The following is a 24,269-nucleotide window of genomic DNA, read 5'->3' as shown; positions in this document are numbered from 1 at the left end:
CTTGCTGGAATGTTTCCGTTAGTGTAAGAAACATTGTCATTGACAGATAAGGTCAAATCCAACCCAGTACACTTTCTGTGGTGCTGATATAGGTGAGACTTTTTTTTTTTTTTTTTGGCGAGGAAGATAGATAGATAGATAGATAGATAGATAGATGATAGATAGATAGATAGATAGGATAGATGGATGGATACATGGCTGGATGGATGGATGGACAGATGGATAGATGATAGATAGATAGATAGATAGATAGATAGATAGATAGATAATAGATAGATAGATAGATAGATAGATAGATGACAGATAGATAGAAAATATGTGTATATACATGAAGAAATGCTCATCATCACTGGCCATCAGAGAAATGCAAATCAAAACCACAGTGAGATACCATCTCATACCAGTTAGAATGGCCATCATTAAAAAATCAGGAAACAACAGGTGCTGGAGAGGATGTGGAGAAATAGGAACACTTTTACACTGTTGGTGGGACTGTAAACTAGTTCAACCATTGTGGAAGTCAGTGTGGCGATTCTTCAGGGATCTAGAACTAGAAATACCATTTGACCCAGCCATCCCATTACTGGGTATATACCCAAAGGACTATAAATCATGCTGCTATAAAGACACATGCACACGTATGTTTATTGAGGCACTATTCACAATAGCAAAGACTTGGAACCAACCCAAATGTCCAACAACGATAGACTGGATTAAGAAAATGTGGCACATATACACCATGGAATACTATGCAGCCATAAAAAATGATGAGTTCATGTCCTTTGTAGGGACATGGATGAAACTGGAAAACATCATTCTCAGTAAACTATCGCAAGGAGAAAAAACCAAACACCGCGTGTTCTCACTCATAGGTGGGAATTGAACAATGAGAACTCATGGACACAGGAAGGGGAACATCACACTCCGGGAACTGTTGTGGGGTTGGGGGAGGGGGGAGGGACAGCATTAGGAGATATACCTAATGCTAAATGACGAGTTAATAGGTGGAGGAAATCAACATGGCACATGGATACATATGTAACAAACCTGCACATTGTGCACACCTACTCTAAAACCTAAAGTATAATAAAAAAATTAAATTTAAATTTAAAAAAAGAAAATATGTGTATATATTATATATAATGAAATTTAAAAACTCTACTTTTCTACAATTAGATGCCTACACTTACCTAAATATTTTTGGATGTGTTCATAAACCTATTTTCTTTTTTCTTCTTTCTTTTTTTTTTTTGGAGACGGAGTCTCGCTCTGTCGCCCAGGCTGGAGTGCAGTGGCGCAATCTCGGCTCACTGCAAGCTCCGCCTCCCGGGTTCACGCCATTCTCCTGCTTCAGCCTCTCCGAGTAGCTGGGACTACAGGCACCCGCCACCACGCCCGGCTAACTTCCGTATTTTTAGTAGAGACGGGGTTTCACCATGTTAGCCAGGATGGTCTCGATCTCCTGACCTCGTGATCCGCCCACCTTGGCCTCCCAAAGTGCTGGGATTACAGGCGTGAGCCACCATGCCTGGCCTTAAAAATTTTTTTGTAGAGACGGGGTCTTGTTGCCCGGGCTGGTCTCAAATTCCTGGGCTCAAGGGATCTTCCTACCTCAGCCTCCCAAAGTGCCGGGACTACAGGCGTGAGCCACTGTGCCTGGCCCTTTTTTTAAATTCCCAAGCAGCAACACAGTTTTTTGTCTGCCTGATAGAAAAGTTTCTCCAGCCCTGAATCATGTTGGAACACCTCTGGGGGAACCTGCAGCAACCTGCACAGGGGCTTCCGTGAGGATTTATGTGGAAAGGAGCACAGTGCTTTATACCCAGGGTGCCCAGAGGTTCCCCTCCTAACTCTAGACAAGAGGACTTTGAGTCCATATCTTCTGAGCGTGAAATCTTCCCTTAATCTTCGGCTATTTCTCTTTTCTACCCATTAACCATTCTGTATAGCGATCACCAATTGTTGTCATTGATCTACTATTGCCTGACTTGTCTTAGATATAACTAATAGGCTTCTTATATGCATGTAGATACTAACATCCTAAATAAACTATGAACAATTAGATCTTAAGTATATTAAAATAATGACCAAGTCAGGCTTATCCTCGTACTGCAAATACTATGCAACTTTAATCAGGTAATTGGCTTAACAGGTTAAAGGAGAAAAATCATGTGATCCTCTCAACTGATGCTGAAAAAGCATTTGATAAAATTCAGGACCCATTTGTGATGAAAATGCTTTGCAAGTTAGGAATAAAAGGAAGCTCTTTTTAATATAATATTTGAAAGTGACATATTAAAAATACATATTCCCATTATAATTTTAAAAGGCAAGTTATCTCTGCCTGCTGTAACTGTTGCTATCCAACATTATTCTACCAATCATTGCTAATGCAAAGGAATAAAAAGAAACAGGACCCTAAATATTCTAAAGGACGAGACCAAACAGTTTTTTTTTCTCACAAAATGCCTAAAAAATGCATTGACCTTTCATTCTCATAACACTGCTGTGGAGTGAGTATAATATTGTCTTCACTCGCCCAGGCTCTTCAAGCCAGCAAGATCCGAAGCCAAGATCTGACCTCAGGCAGTCCGAATCCAGGCCCACAGGATTCATCACCATCCTATTACCTTCTATGTGCTGCTTGGAAATTAAAACAAATAACTGCATTAAAATGATCAGGGTTATGAAAAGCAGGCATCAAAATTTTCTAGCTATTTATCCCGTATCTCTAAAAAAAAAAAATACTGGGAAGTTTGCTTTTAAATCAGAGGTTTTGTCCTAACTAAAAAAAGAGAAAGAATATGCTTTATTAAAATAAAAGCTAATGGCTGGGTGCGGTGGCTCACGCCTGTGATCCTAGCCCTTTTGGAGGCCAAGGCAGGCAGATCATTTGAGGTCAAGAGCTCAAGACCAGCATGGCCAACATGGCAAAACCCGGTTCCTACTAAAAATACAAAAAAAAAAAAACACAAAATTAGCTGAGCGTAGTGGCACATGCCTGTAGTCCCAGCTACTTGGGAAGCTGAGGCGGGAGGATCACTTGAGCCCGGGAGGTAGAAGTTGCAGTGAGCCAAGATTGTGCCACTGCACTCCACCCTGGGCAACAGAGTGAGACTCTATCTCAAAAACTGAAAATGAAAAATAAAAGAAATGGCTGGGTGCAGTGGCTCATACCTGTAACCCTAGCACTTCACAAGGTCAAGGTGGGAGGATGGCATGAGCCCAGGAGTTCGAGACCAGCCTGGGCAACACAGAGAGACCTTGTTTCCCCAAAAACAAAAACAAAAACAAAAAACAAAAAAAATTACAAAAATTAGCTGGACATGGTGGTGTGTACCTGTAGTCTCAGCTACTTCAGAGGCTAAGGTGGGAGGATTGCTTGAGCCTGGGAACTCGAGGCTACAGTGAGCCATGTTCACACCACTGCACTCCAGCCTAAACAACAGAGAGAGACACTGTCTTAAAAAACACAGCTAGAATAGAATAGAATAGAATAGAATAGAATAGAATAGAATAGAACAGAATAGAACAGAATAGAATGTACTAGCATAACAGGAGGATGGCAATGAGCGCCAAATCCTCACTGACTTCTAATTTGTGGAATTCAGACCAAGAAAGGATGTAGCTTTGTTTATTGTTTTTTATAAGACCTTATGGATCAGTTGAACTCTCACCATTTTTCTAATATAAAATGAAGAGTATGTTTTTTGTCCTCACTCAGAGGGTCCTGGCGAGCCTAACAGGTGAGTGTCCTCGAGCGTGTCCCGTGATTCAGCGGCTGGAAAGGCTGGACAGTCACCGCAGGACCCCTCAGCAAGCTGCTTTTGTTTCCATTTCACCTTCTGTCCTGCCTGTCAACATTTGTCCTCCAACTTTTAATAGAAACTACATCAGATGAAGAGAAGGAAAAAATTAACCTATCTGGGCTGCTAAATTTTAATTTTTCAAAATATAGTTGGCCTCACTGTCTCAAGTTAATTTCGTTGCACACAGCTTAAAGCCCTGCTGAATTTTTCACTGTGTGAGTGGTTAAATTGCATTTCCTTTCCTTCTACTGGTAAAAAGCAGTGTTAGGTTTGAGTCTTTTGCTGTGTCCTTAGAAAAGAAACTGCATCACCAAAACCTGATACTTAGAAAGTAGGCTTTGAAGTTGTCAGAGAAGCTTCAAACTATATTTCAGAAAAAAATATGTGTTTTCTGTACTATATTTAAGTAGTGAGTGACTAGTACATGAATGTTAGGAATATTGTGTAGTGTAGACTTTCCCTGGTTCTTCATCGTCTGGTTGACTAATATAAACCATTGTAATAGCAACATGCAGATTTTCCTACTCATTTTAAAATTCCTAGTTTTGGCTGGGTGCAGTTGCTCATGCCTGTAATCCCAGCACTTTGGGAAGTGAAGGTGGGAGGATTGCTTGAGGCCAGGAGTTTGAAACTAGCCTGGACAACAGAGTGAGACCCTGTCTCTGCAAAATGAAATAAATTAGCTGGGCATAGTGGTGCACACCTGTAGTCCTAGCTACTTGGGAGGCTGATGGGGGAGGATTGCTTGAGCCCAGGAGTCTGAGGTTGCAGGGAGCCAGGATCACACCACTGCACTCCAGCCTGGGCAACAAAGTGAGACCCTATCTCTAAAAATAAATAAATAAATAAATAAATAATAAATAAATAAAATGCATGGTTTTAATTTTACCCTAGACTATCACGTTGAGGTGAGTCATGTCTGAACACCTGTGGAGGTTAAATAGGAGATTTCAAATTGCTTCTACAACAACTTATTTCTGCAGAGTATGGGGGCCACATTGAAAATGGGGTGCAGAACTTTTCAGAGGATCCTTTGCCCCACTCAGTTTTGGGAAACATGGAGTTCTCCTGAGAAAAGAAGGTTGCCTTGTCTGGTTGCCGTTGTCACTGCACCTATAGCTTCTGACACTGACAATTTCTGAAACTGTCTTCCTTTTAATAAATGGAAGTACAGATAGCATAAGGAGCCCACGCTAGAATGTGGTTGAATTACAGAATTTTATATATATATATATATACACACACACACACAACCTCCCTCAGTTCCATGGTTTTATCATATGGCATGGATGCAGATTTTCTCTGTTATATTTGATTCCTTAAAACTCAGGGTTAAGGTGAGTTTGATTGTGAGCTTAAAAATATGCATGTATTCTCAGCCCGGTTTGCGCATTCTGAGCTGAGCCCATCAAGACGTCATCTTCTCTGAACATACTCATGAATATGACGGCTGCTTGGCAAAGGCAAAGGAGCTCTGTCTAATGCTCTCTCAGCTCTCCCAGGAATATGTATTCTTCTTACAAAATATTTTTGCCTGGCCTGACTGTTGGATGCTGTCCTCTGACACGAGTATGGAACTGAGCTTCAGAGGCGCCCATGCTATGCACCAACCTTGGTATTTACAAGTTCACAGGAACAGATGCCTCACTGTCGTCTCACTGTGCTGGGCTGTCAGAGGGCGCAGGCAGCTGTGGTGGTCAGGAGTCATGCAAACCATGAAACATTTCATGCATGTTGTCATGCCATGTACCTTAGATGACAGTCTGAACTCTCAGAGGGCTATGCAGAAAAGATTGGCAGCATCACCATCAAGGCCATCATCATCATCATGCTCATCGTCATCATCATCACTTCTGTGAAGATTAATCAGACACTTGAAATAAGTCAAAAGCCCCATAAAAAAATAAGATGCATAGATATGTATCACACAGAACATAGCATTACCCCTGCCTGCAAAAAGACAGCAAAGAGAAAGGGAACTGGCCCTTATTTAATGTTCTGAGGGCTGGGCCTTGTGCCAAGTACTTCTGTGGCATACACGATACTGGGCCTTGTGAAGAGGTTAATAAGCAAAAGGCTTGAGAGTTTCAAGGGAAGATCTTGGCACCCACGTTTGTTCCAAATGAAGAATCCATTTTCAATCCACATCTTATTAAGGATGTTATTTGTCTCACATACAGTTCTAGAATTGGCCCTTTCCATGGCCACAATACAGAAGCCAACTCAATGATTAAGACAATGTGACCAAAAATAAATCAAGATTTGTGCTGAGATCACCTGGGTCTAAATCCAGCCCGGCCCTGCACCTGCCACTTCCCTTCTCTCTCTCTCATCAACCCCATTTGCAGGTGTGGATGATGATAGTAGGGCTATTTCATTAAGAGCGTTGGAAGACTTAAATGAGAATCCAAGTAAGCACTTGTTACATAAATATGTACAGAATGGCCGTGGCCTATTTTTAGTCCAAAAGGGATTCAGGACACAAAATGTTCAGAGCAGCACAGGAGAAGGCAGATCATGGCATTGTGCAGCACAGAATGAGGCTTTCCCTGAAACAAGGGCTTAGCGGCAAGTAGTGTTTTGCAGAGCATATTGGAGGAAGGAAACCTACTTAAAAATACAAATGATGATGATTATGTGTGAGATTCCCTTTGTGTATAGGCTGAGAGTGGGAACTTTGATGTGAGCACGTGGTACCCAAGCCCAGGTGAGCAAAGACCAAGAGCAGCAAGAGTGACACAAAAGGGATCAGCAGAACTTGGTCTGCACGGAGGGAGCAGAAAAGCTGACCAGAAAAGAGGCCATTCTTCACCACCTCCTGCTAAGAAGCTTTTCTTTCCTTTCCTTTTCTCTTAAAACATCATTTGGATCAGTTTCTTAATGAAGCAGAAGTAAAAATAGATAATAGCCCCCCCCACAGTGCAATAAGCACTTACGCTTTTGTAAATTGCAAAGGAAAATAAATGTAGTTTCCACTGAATTTTTTGATATCCACTAATTGTTAGCAACAACTTCTGGTCATCTTTAGGCCCCCGGGAGCACCTTATAGAAATATTTTATTCAAGATTCCAGGAAGCAAAGGAGTTCAGCTATGTGTCTTATGGAAAAGTATGTTGTTCTTCTGGAAATGTCTCACATCAGGGATTCACGAACTTTCCCTCAGCTCAGCCCTTCCATAACACAGTGAGGCAGGTGTCTCAATTTTCCCATGAGGAAACGGTTGAAAACCCTGTCTCCAACTTTATGTTGCCTTTATCAGTGTCTGTCATTCTGCTACCACTTCTACATTCTCTGAAACTAGACTCTCCTTTAATCAATTTGAGTCTATTTCTCTTTATCCCCTACCCCAAAATCTTTCCAGATCGAGAAGGAAAAAGCTGCTAACATCATCAAATTTCCTGCCTAAACATGAAATTATAATGACTACTCTCTCTAAGATCCATGCCAATTATATATGTACTTTAAAATCCTGACACTTAAAATCTACTCATCACAGGCCTATGTGTAATACCAATATTTGCTACTAAATTGCTACTTGCTTTTGCATGTTTTATTGTGATGTGGTTCTGGTTTGTATTATCAGCTTGTTATGGGCAGGGAAGCATCATAAAGACAGATGGATTAGATGTGTACTATAAAATGCTTTCTGATCATATGAATAATAGGAATGGGTTTTGGGGTTAATAAGCATGGAAAAATTTAGAAGACACTCCAAGATTACACGAGTTGGTTATTCTGTGACCAAAACGTGTTTGTACTGGGGATATGAAATATATTCTGCTAACCAGAGATCACTGAGATGCCTCTTCTTGGATGTAGCTCTAAGTTGCCTTTTCTCTTTCTCAATATAGAAAATAAAGAAGCTATGGAAATGTCCCTGCAACTGTGCTCAAGAAAAGGTAGCAGAAGATCATTCCAGCAATTACAGAAAGCATTTCCCGGCATGACCACTGAGGGATAATGACATGGGGTCCCCGGCATCTCCATCTGGGATAAACATACAGTCAGTGGAGGAGATGAGGCAATTTGCCCTGGAAGGTTTGCTTAGCAAAGGAGGTATCAGGCATTCTTCTAGGAGTTTATCTGAATGAATGAAAGCAGGATTACCCAATTCAGGATTTGCTGTATGCTGTCAGAGCACAACAATGACGCCATTTCATATTTAGGACTTTTTCTCAGCTCTTTGGATTTCATTTAGTTTTATAAGGAAAATCAAAGGGGAAGAAAAGAATCATAAGGGGACATTTCTGAGCCATGTTTCAAATTACTTAGAGAGTCTCAGATATGAAAGATACATGTATCCCATTTAAGAATAGAATGGAACCTCTGAGAGAGCCTGTCTTCTCCCAGAGCACCCACGAATGGTTGCACAGGTTAGGTACAGCACAACTCTAGGGGGCGCCATTCACATTGTGGTCATATTGTAGTCTATATGAATGACACTTAAAGTTGTGCAGTGTGCAACCTGAACAGATGCTCTGATTACATTGCTCTTTAGTCATAGTATTGATATGCTTGAAAATTTCGGAACAGGGACTTGAAAAACAAGGGCTCCTATTAAAAGGGCATGTTGAGTGTTTTCATAGAGTAGAAAGAAAATACATAGGGGAGAGCTTTCACCACGACATGAAGAGTTTGAAACTCTGTAGCACAATTTATAAGGGTGGCCTTGTGTGAGTTACCTGACCTCTCTTAAAGTTTATTTTGCATTTGTAAATAATGTCTAAATCATATGTTGCAGAATGCTATGAGGAAGAGTTAACCACCTATTAGTAAAGCGTATTGTGAGTGCTGAGTGTTAGCAATTACAGCCACTGTTATTATGATATGTATCCGCTCAGTCAGCCATCCTGTGGAACTCCTAAAGCAATACAGTAGGACAAGGTCAAGAACAGCAAAGAAAAGTTTCTCTTAGTATGAAGCCTGCAGAGATCTTCATCTAGAAGCCAAAAGGAAATGATTATGAATTTTCAGAGGAAAGAGTCATCAAGCACACTCATGATATGTTCCATTCATGGAGCAAGCAAAAAACCCAAGTGAAAAGTCCAGGCCTTTTATATGTTTCTATGTGTATATGTGTTTATATTTGTAAAGCTTGCTCATACAAAAACGAATTGAGTGGACTCACCTTACTAAATACAATTTTTTTTTTCAGACAGAGTATCGCTCTGTCACCCGGGCCGGAGTGCAGTGGCGTGATCTCAGCTCACTGCAACCCCTGCTCCCGGGTTTGAGCGATTCTCCTGCCTCAGCCTCCCGAGTAGCTGGGATTACAGGCGCCTGCCACCACGCCTGGCTAATTTTTTGTATTTTTAGTAGAGACGGGGGTTTCACCGTGTTAGCCAGGATGGTCTCGATCTCCTGACCTCGTGATCCGCCCACCTCAGCCTCCCAAAGTGCTGGGATTACAGGCATGAGCCACTGCACGTGGCCTACTAAATACAAATTTATATTTGGATAGTCTGAGGTTTCTTTTCTCAGTGGGCCTGCCATTATAATAAAATATTTAAAAATATAGAGGATAGAAATTTGCATGGAAGTGAAATAAGGGTAGGAAAATAGGCGATAGGTCTCAGATAGTTGCTAAGATAATGTGATCAGATGTCAGAGTCATGGTGTACATGAAACCAAAACAAATCAGTTATTACCCAAAGGTACAGATTTTTCTGGCCCTAAGACCTAAGAGAAATTTATTTCGAGGTGCTCATCAAGAAATGGTTAAATAATAACAAATTATAAGGACTCTGCATTTGAATAAAAGACAAAAGGATTCCCAAACTGAAGAACTAGGACAAATTAATGTGTGTTAGAATTTCTTGCTTATCTTGACTGAGAATTAGGTTACTTCAGGGAACCTCATATTTGCCTTTTCTCCTGGGAGGCAGTTTATAGTTTGAGGAGAGAAAAGGAACAGGAACTTTGCTCTGTTTCCATTCGGACCTCGGCCCTATCTTCTTATGGCGAGATTTAATCCACCCCCCACGACATCACTTTTTGGAAGCTCAAGTCCAGGAGCATGTGCTCTTAGGAAACGTCCAGGCTGGTGAATAGGGTCTTACCAACAGCTAAGGATGCAAGCATTTGTGGACTTTTTGTACACAAATGCGTCCTCTGCCATTTGCTTACCCTAAAAGAATCTCTAATTCCCAGATTCTGTGTTCTGTGAATGCAGCAGCTGTTGACTAATGTATTTCACATTGCTTTCTGTTTAGGGAAAAGGCACAGTTTAGAAGAGTCCAGGAGTAATCAATAAATATAGACTCAGGAGTTTGCTGAAACACCTCTACTAGCTCATTTTAATTCATTTACTCCCACTGAGCTAGTTTCTTGTACAGAAAGGCTAGAATTGGCAGGAAGATCAAATCAGAAAATCTATGACTTGTCTACACAGAATGAAAACAGTAATAAATTGAGACAACTCAGTCTCCAAAATATAGATACACAGAACATGACATAAAGCATCCATTTTAGTCTTTTAAATACATCCCCCAAATTAAAAAAGAAAGACAAGAATACAACTTACAGCTTTTCTTTTCCCAAATAGACATTGCCAATACCCCTTTGCTTTTTCTCATCAACATTTTATTCTAAATCTAGGCCCGCACTACAAGAATAACCCAGTTATGAAGCCTCTATGTCTTTTGTATAATCTGTGGCATAACCTCGTTAGATGGGACTTCACTAATTCGAAGTGAGTGATCATAAAGACAGGGGATCACTGCAGTTTTCCTTGGCACTAGCCAGAGGTAAGATGATTTGCTAAGTAAATTAATGGTGTCCATGAGATTTCAAGGGAAATGTTTGCCTACCTTAGAAAACAAGATGTTGTCAAGTATATTAGATCCCAAAGCTATCAATTAGGCACACACTGAATGCTGTTTAAATGGATAGTGTAGCACAGTTTCAGACTGACATGAGGAGGGAGTCCAGCCACGCTACATGGAAGCTGAATGACCTTGGGCAAGATGCTTCGTCTCACTAAGCCCAGGTTTTCTGCTTGAAAATCAAAATGAAACTATCTCAAATAGGCTAATGAATCAAACACACTAGACAGATCTTAAGTTTCCATGCGTATCTGTTGCCTTTCTTCTTCTATTTCTTCCATTTGTTCCAAAATAGCACCTCCACACAGGAGAGAGAAAAGCATTTAGTTACCCCAAGGTAGAAGCCTCCACTTGAAAAGTAATGAAAACTCTATTTCATTTCAAATTTGCTATTTCACAGAGAGGCCTTTAAGCTGGATGTATGTGATGTGAGTGTGCGTTCAAGGTAAAATGAGAGTATCTAAAAATATAACAAGATTATGTTTTGTCCTTCTAAAGTGAGTTGTCTTGAGCATTTCTAGGATGGGCCTAAATAGCTTTAAAAAAAAAAACTGATGGTCACTATTGGGAGTACATTTCAGCACATGCATTCCTTAGGAAACGTACCCAAACTGTTATCTTCATAAATAAAAGGTGGTCTATAGCAGGGGTGTGGTGTTTAAAGCAGAGATGATTGTGCACGGCTCGGGGCCCTGTTTACCAAGCTGTGCAGCACTGAGCTAACTGTGCCCTAGAGGCCTGCCTCAAACACCATAGTAATGATTCCTGCATACACAAATTCATTAGTTGTTTAATTAAGTTAAATCATGAATTGAATTTGTTTAATCATTAATTAAGGAGCACGTAGTGCTGTGCTAAAATTTAGCACCTCAGGAAGAAACCAAGAAAATAACAATTCCAACATCTTTGGACTTCATGCCTCCTAAAGGTCTCCAATGCTGCCCTTGTCCCCACTAGACACACACACACACACACACACACACGCACGCACACACAAAGCACACCATTTTCAGAAACACTTTTACCTTTCCATTCCAAACTCTTGGTGGTGTTTTCAAAATCAAAGTGAAAGTCATTCGTTGACACATCATATGTTTGACTTTTATTCCTCCCACAGATAACATTTTCCATACCTAAGAGAGAAAAACAAATCTACCTTGCTTCACAAGATAAAAATGTTGGCCTTTTTTACTCTCGAAGAACCCATATTCAGTAGAGGGCTCACATTTCAAACCCAACTGGATTCTCAGGAGAACTCTACCAGTAATCTCAAATCCTTCAATAGCCATTTTCAGAATTCAGATAACAGTACAGCTAGAATCACAAGCAGAGGTATTTTCAGGACTCCACCTTGTCATGACATGGAGAATAAGATGGAGCCTCACATTTATTCGACACCTAAAATTAAGCTCCTTTTCAACAACCGCCATAAGCTGTTGGCTGCCGCCTGGAGATCTTGGGATTCTGAGAACGTAAGAAAGTGGTCCTTTTCTCTATGACTATCCACAGTTCCCCAAGTATGACCTTAGGCAAGACTTAGGAGTCTTCGGAGCCTCCCAGATGTTTCCTATTCCTATTTGGACGTGGTGAAATGATGCACCATGGCAATTTATTCTGGTTGCTGGCACTTATCAGTAAGTCATTTATGGCATCTCTTACAAGTGTCTCCCTAAAACAGGGTGCAAATTCTGATGCACTTGATTTCATTTTATATGTTGCCAAGCGGGTGTTTGGAGCATTCTCTTTGGTAGCATGACTCAGAGGGCTCGTGGCTGAGAATCCCCGCCTTGGCATAATTGTCCATATCCTCTCCGAAGTGACTGGGTTAGTTGTCATAGCAACAGACACACAAATTATTCACCTGCTTTTTCCTTCTGGCTTTTCAGGGTACAGGACCGTGAAGTGTGGGAAGCCCTCTCTCAAAGGTGCTCCCAGCTAAGGTAGGCGAGTTTTCTATTACTCTATTACTCCCGAAAGCTGATTTTCAAAAACCTTATCTTTCAAGCTGTATCCTAGTGGATCAGTCAGAGCACACACGCATTCCAATGACACAGACCCAGACCAAGGAGTCTATACCATGTCAGATCAATTGAGCCACTGTATTTGCTAAGGAAGGTGGTGTCTCTGTAGACTGGAGTGAGAGGAAGGACAGGTAGAAAAGGGAGAGAATCATTTGTCCTCCTAGCTTACTGAATGGCAATAGGGAGCATAATGGTTTGGTAAATTATCTCTCTGCAGAATTCTGATGTTTTTCTGAATGAATCAGAAAAACATGGGCAGGTGTAGTGCCTTAGAATTCACAGATTATATATATAAATATTTACAATGTGAATATTTAGATATGTGAATCTCTAAATCTCTATTTTAATAAATCGGATATTATTTGAGATTATGGCTAATACTTCATAGTTAATATAATTCTACAAATCTGTATTTAGGAGGTAAATACGGATTTACTGCATTTACCTGTGAGTTAGAAAACAGGGTTGCCACATAGGAAATAAGGGTGAAAAAAAAAACAAGAAATGAGTTGTCCTGCAGAGAGCCAATGACAAGGATGCTCATGATTATGACACAAAGCACAGAAATGGTGCTCTAAAGAGACACATAAAATGCAGGAAAATGCTGGAGAACAGCTTGGCTTCATAACAGAACGGCTCAGGAAGAGACTCAGATGGGAGAGACGTTTATGATGAACCGTAGAATAAATAAAGTATTGATGGAGAGAGGATAGCATGAGCCAAGGGTATGATGTAAAGCGAATGGAATAAACAAAGACAGAAGAGTAACTTCACTGTGTTACTTCAGGATGGGAGGAAGAGGGTCAGAAATAAAGCTAGAAGGCAGGTGGCAGGTTGGTACACAAGGGGAGGTTTGGAATGGGTATCAGTCTGTTCTCACACTGCTATAAAGAATGGGTAATTTATAAAGAAAAGAGGTTTAATTGGCTCACAGTTCTGCAAGCTGTACAAGAAGCATAGCGACTTCTTCTGGGGAGACCTCAGGAAGCCTCCAATCATAGCAGAAGACAAAGGGGGAGTGAAGTGTCTCACACAGCAGGAGCAGGAGGAGAGGGGAGGTGTTACACACCTTTAACAACCCGATCTTGCCAGAACTCACTCACGATCACGAGAACGACACCATGGGGATGGTGTTAAAACATTCATGAGAAACTTATCTCCACGATCCAATCACCTCCCATTAGGCTCCACCTCCAACATTGGGGATTAAAATTGAACACGAGATTTTGGTAGGGACACAGGTCCAAACCATATCAAATGGCAATGAAAAGGGTTATACGTCATCATGCAGTAATTTGTCAAATAATGCATATCATGCCTCTATATCAAACTATCAATTTATAGTAAATGTAGGGGAGCATAGAATATGCTAAACAAACTTTCATAGAAATGCAATCAATAAAATCCTGACGTTTGAAAAACCCTACAGGACAAGCACACTGGCTTCTTCAGCACATTAATTGTAAGGGTAAGAGGAGAAAGAGAGAGAGAGACTAGGGAGAGAGCATCTATAGACCAATGGAGGCCGAAGAAACATAACAAGTAATTGCAATGTATGAACCATATTTCAATTTGATTCATACAAATGACAACCACAGTAAAAAAAAAAAAAAAAATCAAGAAAATTGGCAACTAGGGAAAGGGGAATACTGCCTGGAAATATTGTCTGCTGTTAATTACTTTTCAGAGGAATAATAGAATTGTGGCTATTTCTTGCCAAAAAGAAAAATTCTTATCTTTTAGAGATAAATACTGAAACATTTATAGCTTTAAAATGATCTAAGGGGGGTAGATATAGGAAAAAAGCCACAAGACTTGTTATATGATTTGATCATTAGTTGCTGGATGATAGGTACAAGGAGATTTATTATAAAGTTCTGTTGACTTTTGTAAATGTTTGAAATTTTCCAAAACGATTTTTTTAAGTGGAGAGATTTAAAAGGCATACTATACATACCTCCCCTCAACACACACCTAAAAGTTATCTGCAGTCTGCAAGCAGGATGATTAGAAAAATGGCAATGAGAAGAAAGTCCTGGGGTTGAAGGGAAGAGTAAGTATGTTCTCAAGCTTGTCGGACTTAAGGCGCTGGCAGCTCATTCATGGGAAGAGTTCAATCAGCCATTTGGAAAGGCTGGTGTCCAGCCCAGGAGAAAAGTTGGTATTAAAGAATTGCCAGGTTAAATAACATATTTTGTAGATATCAACAGACTCACTCTTAAAAAGGAACACAAGAAAATTATTTGCCAAAATAACTACAGTGGTATACTGTATTTTGACATAGGAGGAAGGGTGAACGTAAAGGTGAATGCTGGGTTTTATCAACCCACATGCCACAGCAAATGAATCCTTGACCATTGTGCAAGTCAGGATGGGCTAGGTTATGCACAAGCAACAAACAACCGCAAAATAGCAATAGCTAAACATTCTTAAAAGCGTGTGTGTAGGCCAGGCGCAGTGGCTCACGCCTGTAATCCCAGCACTTTGGGAGGCCAAGGCAGGCGGATCACGAGGTCAGGAGTACAAGACCAGCCTGACCATGTATTACTAAAAATACAAAACATAGCCGGGCGTGGTGGTGCATGCCTATAATCCCAGCTATTCAGGAGGCTCAGGTGGGAGAATCACTTGAACCTGGGAGTGGGAGGTTGCAGTGAGCCAAGACTGTGCCACTACACTCCAGCCTGGGTGACAGAGCGAGACTCCATCTCAAAAAAAAAAAAAAAGTGTGTGTGTGTAGACATATATATGTCTACACACATATATACGCAGAGACACAGCTATACATATGTGTATATATGTACGTATATATGTATACATATTTAAAATGTTGCATTCACATTAAATGGTCAGCACCAGTCAGCAGTGCTCCACTGAAGACTTCATCTTATTTATGTGTACCTCCAGAACTACTGTTTTGTGTTTTTTTGTTTGTTTATTTGTTTGTTAGTTTTTTAAATTTTGAGACAGAGTCTCACTCTGCAGCCCAGCCCAGGCAGAGTGCAGTGGCATGATCTTGGCTCACTGCAAGCTCTGCCTCCAAGGTTCAAGCGATTCTCCTGCCTCAGCCGCCCGAGTAGCTGCAATTATAGGCATGCGCCATCATGCCTGGCTAATTTTTGTATTTTCAGTTGAGACAGGATTTCACCATGTTGGCCAGGCTGGTCTCAAACTCCTGACCTCAGGTGATCCACCCACCTTGTCCTCCCAAAGTGCTGGGATTACAGGCATGAGCCACCGCACCCGGCCTAGAATGACTGTTTTCAGGGAAAGAGAATGTGGGTGTATTAGTCCGTTCTCACACTGCTATAAAGATACCCAAGACTTGGCAATTTATAAAGGAAAGAGGTTTAATTGACTCAGTTCTGCATGGCTGGGAAGACATCAGGAAACTTACAGTCATGACGGAAGGGGATGCAGGCATCTCTCACACGGCAGCAGGTGAGAGAGAGGAGAACAGCATGAGGGGAAAGCGATCTCACGATCCAATCACCTCCCTCCCTCCATAGCTGGGAATTACAATTTGAGATGAGATTTGGGTGAGGACACAGAGCCAAACCATATCAATGGGATTCATGCCCTGGATTTTAAAGCTTCTTCCTAGTCGGTTTCATGTTTCTTCATCACACACATTGAACAAAATAAGTCATCCACAACCAAGTCCAAAAAGAGCAGGGAAGGTACAATCTTGCCAAATACCCAGGAGAAGAAATGGAACGTTTGTGGACAGCCCTGCAATGAATGGTGTCCCCCAAAGATTCACATGTTGAAGCCCTAAATCCCAATGTAACTGTATTTGAAGACAGGGCTTCTAACAAGATAACTAAGATTAAATGAGAGCCTAAGGGTAGGCCCTAATCCAACAGGACAGGGTCCTTATCAGGAGGGGAAGAGACGCCTGGAATATGCATACACAGAGGAAGACTGGGAGGCCAGAGCGAGAAGATGGCCTTCTGCAAGCCATGGAAAGAACCCTCAGGAGAAACCAGCTCTGGCACCTTGATCTTGGACTTCCAGCTTCCAAAACGGCAAGAAATAAACGTCTGCTGTTGGAGCTGCCTGGTCTGTGTGTCTTGTTCTCCCAGTCTCAGCCGACTAAGACAAACTCAATGGTTATCCCAACCACAGTGGTTGAATCGCTACAGAAAATGCACTCAGCACTATGCGTCTTCATTAGATTTCCGTGGCATTATACTGAGACGTAGATGATCTGTCAAATTAAATGAACCAGGTAAAAACAAGGAGAAATCAGGTGCAAATAAATGCTTTATTAAGGACTCCTCCCCGTCTATACCAAAAAGTATTTTCTCGATGTTGTTTTGCACACATTTCAGATGAGGATAAATAGCCTAGGCGCCAGCTTTCATCCCAACTTACTTTAAAAACAAAAATGCTGCCAAGAGAATGGTATTACTTATTTCAATGTAATACGGAAATGATTCAGCACAGAGACCGAATCCTACCTGCCGGCTGATTACTGTGTGTATGGATACTTATCCAAGGTTCATCATGCGTTTTTCATCCAAGAAGCTCACGATGGTTAGCAAACGTAATCTGATCATCTTCAAAGGTACAACATGAAGAAATAAATCTTTTATATGATCAGCCTAGAGACATGCACCCTCAGGTGCAAACCTCACCTGTCGTCGGGTATTTCCTTTCTCACTTTTTATTCCAGCTTTATGGACCTGCTCCAGGCTGATGAAGGTTCCCCACCAGCTCTTACCCCTGACACTGTTAGGCTCTTCCCGCTGCCCGGGATTCCCACAGCTTCTTGAGGGACCCCCTTCTTGTGGCTCCTGACAATTTGTCCTTGAGGACTCTGTTTCTGTTTTATACTTGACATTCAGCCAGGGGTAAGCATCCCTTTTATGCCCTTCCTAGTAGTACCTTTTCACAGCTATAATAGCATTTATTTTGTGCGTTGAAATTGCCCCCTTTACGTGGGTGCACCCTCAGGTCTCCTCTGGAAAGGGCAGCTATGGACTCAGGGTAGGCAAGGAGCTTGGCTGATGGCAGGGGTGTGGTTTGTTCTTGCCCAATCTGAGCCGAGGCCTGAGTCCTCCCTGTGGACAATTTGTCCAGAACCCTGACAAACTGAGGCAGAATAAAATTTAGACAAAGTGTCCAAAGAGATACCAACAGACCTTGGGAAATAATCATAGCAAACATTAACTGAGCACTTATGTGCCAGACACAGTTCATAAGTGCTTTAGACATGACACACGGTATGTGAAAGAGGATATTTGGCGGTGGGGAAGTACCAAGTATCCCCCATTTCAAAGTCCAGACCATCTATTCAGGACTTGGAAGGTGGTGTCTGAGAGCAGGTTTTGTAATGGTTTGCTGATCTGCTGTCTCCGAGAGTGTGTAATAAACCAGACGGAGGCTGGAGAAAGAGTTGGGAGGACAGACCTTGGATAGCACTGCTGGCATGCTGAGACCATTGCTCAGGGGCTGTCTCTTGCCCACCTTAAACACCTGAGAGGGGTTTCAAGGGGACACATTTATCTGTATCCTCTGGAGCTTGGGAGGCACAGGAAATGGATGTGTGATGCAAGCCTGGGAGATGTAAGGGTGACATCCTGCTCTGAGGTCCAAGACTGCAAAGTAAAAAAAGATGCATTGGAGAGACCTGCTCCTGGCCAGCCACACGGGGTGACAAGAAGCATGAGAGGCCATGAGCCAGTGGGTCTCTTTGCACTTTGTCTGGGAAGACTGCCTGGGAAAAAAGGGAGGCAGAAAAGGATGGATCTTCAGAGGCCCAAGGAAGGAGAGGAGCATCAAAGAGGCTCCCTGGCATGTGCAGGAGCTGCTGTGGGGTGGACCCAGCTTATTGGGCATCTCACAACCCTCCAAAGAGCCCCATGGGACAGCATCTGCATGGACATCTGCAGAGCCAGAGAGTGTCACTGCTAGATTAAGACAATTCCAGCCACTTACTCTTCTCGTCCCCTGTCCCCTACCTGCCCTGAAGGGACCAAGAATGAAAGTAGGAGTGGGGCAGGGAGGGGCTGAGGAAGCAGCAGACACCACTCCCCAACCCTACCTCAGGCTTCCAGGTCTAAGTGATACTAACAGAGGGAGGGGCTCTAAATGGAACAAGAGCTCTAACTGTGCATTATTACACTGCCCTGGGTGTTTTAATTACTGAAACTACAAAGTTCTTATGACTAAAATGGACCAGAAAGCTATAAGGCCTGCCCGCTGGGGCAGAACAAGAACTGACCCAAACTTGGATTGGAAGGTACAGTGGGAAGAAGAAGAGGGTTGGGTTTATGGTTTTACTCCACTGAGTTCACCTCAAATATGATCAAGTAACACTGTCAGTTACTTGATCCTCACAATTTTCTCAAGAGAAAGATGCAGAGCAGTTCCCTGGATGGTCTTGGTGACCCAGCTCTTCCCCCTCTGTCACTGGTAGTTCTCAGAATAACTTTAGAATGTGCTGGGGATGCAACATCCTGAGATGAGAAGGCACTGGCCGAAAGAGCCTGGGTTCTGTTTCTATCCTTCCTACAGTGCTTTAGCCCAGGAAGTCAAGTTTTCCCTGGAGTATAAAACCTAGAGTGGAGAGCTTTTGTGGTCCATCGGCTGCAGTGCAATATGAGACTGCATCTGCCCTGACAGTTTCCTGAGCCTTGGGGGACTGGCACACCATGACCCCTAGGTTTCTCCTGTCCCTTGCTGCCTACCCATGAGTCATAAAGCCACTTTGCTTAACTTGTGTGGGGGCTCGCTCTCACCTGTCTTGTTCAAGTGATAGAAACTGCAGCCTCAGATGCAGAATGCTGCAGTGTTGGAATAGTTCGTGCACAGTGAGCCAGCTTTACAATAGGTGTAATAGCTGATGATATTTTACTCAAGAGAAGGCTGAGGCTCAGAAATATTCAACACAACAACCTCTTAGACCATATGGCTAGTGGGAAGTAGCATTAAGATCCACAACCAGGTAGTTCATCCCCACAGCCACATCCTTAACCACTGTATTATAGCAACCTACCAAATTGTGTAGAAGGAACAAGATTTAAAGCCAGAGCATTTAGGCTAAAGTTCTGGCTTCAGCCATAAGTAGCAGTTTAACTAGGGTAAATTAACTAAAGCTCAAGTATACTCATCAATAAAATAGGGCTAAAAATGTCTTCCACGTCTACTTCTTAGAACTTTACTAAGATTTAAATTACATAATTCTTATGAAAATACAGATTACAGATTGCTTAAAAAAAAAATAGACGGCCGGGCACGGTGGCTCACCCCTGTAATCCCAGCACTTTGGGAGGCCGAGGCAGGTGGATCACGAGGTCGGGAGATCGAGACCATCCTGGCTAACACGGTGAAACACCGTCTCTACTAAAAATACAAAAAAAATTAGCCAGGCATGGTGGCGGGCACCTGTAGTCCCAGCTACTCAGGAGGCTGAAGCAGGAGAATGGCGTGAACCCAGGAGGCGGAGCTTGCAGTGAGCCGAGATCACGCCACTGCACTCCAGCCTGGGCGACAGAGCGAGACTCCATCTCAAAAAAAAAAAAAAAAAAAAGTAGGCACCTAAATAATATTGTCTACTAAATGTATTTGGGTTGTCACAGTAACTTCTTTTAAAAGGAAAACTACAATGAAAGAAAGATAATGAAAAAGTCTTTAACGATACTTTGAAATTGTAAAAACATTATTTTAAAAAATCAAAAAATTTTTAAATTTTAATTTAAATAAAATTTATTTTTGCTGATGCCCTGTCTCAGGGATTGCCATTGAATCCAGTGACAATTTTATACTGTTTAGCATCAATGGTTCAAGTTTATTCTATTGAATACACAACAACATCCAAGCCACATTCCTCAGGGCATAAAATCTATTGCCTGAGTGAAAGGCTACATACATCTCAAGCCCAAGAGACAGCAAGCAAAAGGAATTGTTTCTAAAGAAATAAAGTTGTTTACATAAATGTCTTCATACAGTACTTTTATAAAGAAGTTCACATTTTTTAGGCTTTGCAAAAAAATAGAAGGAGTATGTCTCAATACCAGATGTGACAATTTTACTTTGGTTTTATCTGTCTTACTCACATTTCCAAATGATGATTGAATCCCCTAGAGCCTCTTAGTTCTAGCCTTGGACACTTCGAAGATCATGGGCTAAAACCTACACATGGCATAGACCTTTCTTTTAAAATAGGAAAACGATTTGGAACTAGAAGATCAACCCTTGAGGAGATAGGACTCACTTGTAGAGTTTTGGAACCCACCATGAAGAAAATCTTATTGTACATGTTAACAACTAAGCATAGCAACACATTAGCCAGGCATGATGGTGCATGCTCATAGCCCCAGCTACTCAGGAGGCTGAGATGGGAAGATCACTTAAGGATGGGAGCTCGAATCTTGCATTGACAATATAGGGAGAGAGATCTCACCTCTTTAAAAAAATTGATACATTTTTTAATCAATTTTTAATTGATTAAAAATTCATTTAATAAATTCCTTTAATAAAAATCTTAGACCAGGTGGGGTGGCTCATGCATGTAATCCTAGCACTCTGGGAGGCTGAGGCAGGTGGATAATTTGAGGTCAGGAGTTCAAGACCAGCGTGGCCAACGTGACGAAATCCCGTCTCCACTAAAAATACGAAAAGTAGCCAAGCATGATGGCACACACCTGTAGTCCCAGCTACTGGGGAGGCTGAGGTGGAAGAATTGCTTGAACCCAGGAGTCAGAGGATGCAGTGAGCCGGGATCATGCCACTGCACTCCAGCCTGGATGGTGGAGTGAGACTCTGTCTCAAAAAAAAAAAAAAAAAAAAAATGAAAATTAAAAAAAAAAAATCTTAAAAAGTAGACCAGGAAGAGTATTATTTATTATTTTTAGTAAAAGAATATTAACATATTGGAAATCAGAAGCCTATCCACAGGTAGAATTGGCAGCTTGATCATTTCATACTGGTAAGAAGAGAGTATTGTGTTGACCCATCTGTTCTGCAGCAGAAAGGGCACTGGGTTTAAGAACATCCTCTCTTTAATTACTGAAGTCTCCAACATCAGGACCAGCATGTTTGCAGATTTTCTGCAATTTCAACTACTCAGGGCCAGAATCTTTATTACAAGAACAGTTTTCCTAATGTGTAGGGAACTTGTAAAGGTCAACATTTCGGTTACTGTCTTTGACTGACAAAAGCAATAAAACTTTGGGTGTCATACAAAGTGAATTGTCACTCTATTTAAATACAGAGTAAATATCTTTCTATGGAATACATTGGTTCTCCACATTTTTCCCTATTAATGTGCTTAGCAGTATTCATTATTTTAATAGTTTTTTGTTTGTTTATTTAGTAGAGACGGGATTTCACCATGTTGCCCAGGCTGGTCTCAAACTCCTGACCTCAGGCAATCTGCCCGCCTCAGCCTCCCAAAGTGCTAGGATTATGAGCGTGAGCCACTGTGCCCAGCCAGATTTCATCTTATATTGCCATGATCCAAGAGTTTACATTTGTCAATATTTCCTCTATAACATACCATGACGTCTGAATGACTTATTTCTCTTGGCAACTGTAAGATGATAATGAAATGGATCCTTTCTGTTCACATCCATAAAAAGACTTTACTTCCCTGAATGTCAGCAATGGTCCCTGTGGTTATTTTTTGGAAACTCAAGAGTTTATTTGTGAAAATGCTGAGATAATCAGCTGCCCTTCCGTAGACTTCTTTCTCCTGGAGCTCCCTCTACAGTGGTTCCATCTGAAGTAATCCCTGATTACACTATTGGTGTTCACAGTCAAAAACATTTTATCAAGTAAATGCAAGCAGTCACGTGAAAAATTTTTTGTTGTTGTTTTGTTTTTTAAAAAGACAGAGTCTCACTCTGTCACACAAGCTGGAGTGCAGTAGCGTGATCATAGCTCACTGCAGCCTCAAGCTCCAGTCCTCAAGCAATTCTCCTGCCTCAGCCTTCTGAGTCACTGGGATTACAGGTGCACACCGTTGCACCTGGCTCCCAGTGAAAAGGTTTCATCTGTTTAAGTCCCGTCTTAGCTCTGGCTGCCACAACAAAACACAACAGATTGGGCAGCTTACACAACAGAATATATTTTCTCACAGTTCTGGAGGCTGTGAAGTCCAAGAACAAGGTGCCAGCTGATTTGGTCTCTGGTGAAGGCTCCATTCCCGGCTTACAGATGGCTGTGTTCTCATTGTGTCCCTGCATGGAAGAGCTCTGTTTACAGGGACAAATTCTACCAAGTTAGGGCCCTATCCTTCTGACTTAATTTAACCTTAGGCACCTTCTGAAGACTGTATCTCCAAATACAGTCATATTAAGAATTGGGGCTTCAACATATGAATTTTTGGAGAGGACACAGTTCATTCCATAGCAGTTCCCCACCCACAATACACCTGTATATTATAAACAGAGTCGACTTCTATCCCCCATGCTAATAGAGAGATCACTCAAACAAATAATCCAAAATGGGAGTATGGCCTCTAAACTATTTATATCTCACATTGGACTAAATTATGCATTTGGTTTTACCATTTGTTGTGTTACCTAAGATTTACTGTGCTGCGTTTTAAATTTTAGTTGAGTTGTTGTTAACAGTAAATCATGTCCCGTGAGCATCTGCCAATTGAAAATAAGTGAAGAAAAATTTTTCAAACATAATCAACAGAGTGCCTAAGCTAACCAAGGATTGTCAACTCACTGTGTCATCTTCCCACTTTTTATTTATTCTTGAGATCTTTACTGAGACCATGTTGGGCGAGGCCCTGTACTGGTCTCTGTGATGGTATCTTCAGAAGCTTTCACTTTGGTAGACAACGTAAGTCACACAACTAAGTAACAGCACGCATGGTAGAAAGTGGTATGTTCTGTAGGAAAGATATAGAAAAAATTATTCCTATGGCAGTTTAAAGAGGGAAGAGAAGCTTCAAAGGAGCTGATGGGCAGACAGCATTTGAAATAGGTCTTAAGTGATAGGTTGAATTTGGACATTTGGAGATAAGAGGTAAAGAAATGCCAGGCAGAGGAAGCAGAATTCATTTGAAATAAAGTTAACTACTCTTGAAGAAACTACATGTCTGTGCTGTTAATTTAGAGCTCTCTTGTAATGTGACTACAACTTTGGCAACATGAAGAGAAAAAAATGATACTACTCACCAAAATGCAAATTCTGACCCATTGAATAATAAACTGATTAATAAGGCCATCGCTGAGAAGAATGTCTTTTGTTTATATAGCTCAGAATAAATTGTTGCATGGTAACAATGGAACCAGCCAGTTCATTGCCCTTCCCTCCCACAGACTGAGAATGAAGTTTTCTTGTTACTAGATTACATTTTTGAAGAATGAAATATATAATACTGCCCTTTAGAAGGAAAGCATAATTTCCATTCCAAACATTGGTTTTGGGTGGCAGACACACACACTCATTAGGACAATTATCTCTGGCATAATCAACATTGCTATTGAATGTATTTCTGATAGAAAAAAATATTCTAATAAATACACTTGAACTTGTATAATCTCTGAAAAATTATACCTTTCTTTAATGTTTTACCCCCAAAGTAGCTTTTGTAGTTAATGCCCATGATGAATCAAATAATGAACCAATAAGTTAGCCTAAACACAAAA

At 41.4% G+C, this 24,269-nt stretch overlaps 2 long non-coding RNA genes across 2 annotated transcripts; both read right to left on the bottom strand.

Annotated features, from left to right (window-relative positions):
- Positions 1 to 3,618: 3,618 nt before the first annotated feature.
- Positions 3,619 to 8,744, bottom strand: LOC129492065 (uncharacterized). The gene is made up of 3 exons (XR_008660716.2): positions 8,576 to 8,744; positions 5,560 to 5,662; positions 3,619 to 3,888 (listed from the first exon to the last, which is right to left on the bottom strand). It is a non-coding gene; the product is annotated as an uncharacterized lncRNA (long non-coding RNA).
- Positions 8,745 to 11,680: 2,936 nt separating this feature from the next.
- Positions 11,681 to 23,847, bottom strand: LOC129492066 (uncharacterized). The gene is made up of 3 exons (XR_008660717.2): positions 23,796 to 23,847; positions 23,341 to 23,506; positions 11,681 to 11,766 (listed from the first exon to the last, which is right to left on the bottom strand). It is a non-coding gene; the product is annotated as an uncharacterized lncRNA (long non-coding RNA).
- Positions 23,848 to 24,269: the final 422 nt, after the last annotated feature.

This window comes from Symphalangus syndactylus, chromosome 10 (genome assembly GCF_028878055.3).
Source record: "Symphalangus syndactylus isolate Jambi chromosome 10, NHGRI_mSymSyn1-v2.1_pri, whole genome shotgun sequence".
Taxonomy (NCBI): domain Eukaryota; kingdom Metazoa; phylum Chordata; class Mammalia; order Primates; family Hylobatidae; genus Symphalangus; species Symphalangus syndactylus.
This window is presented reverse-complemented; position numbering and strand designations above follow the sequence as displayed.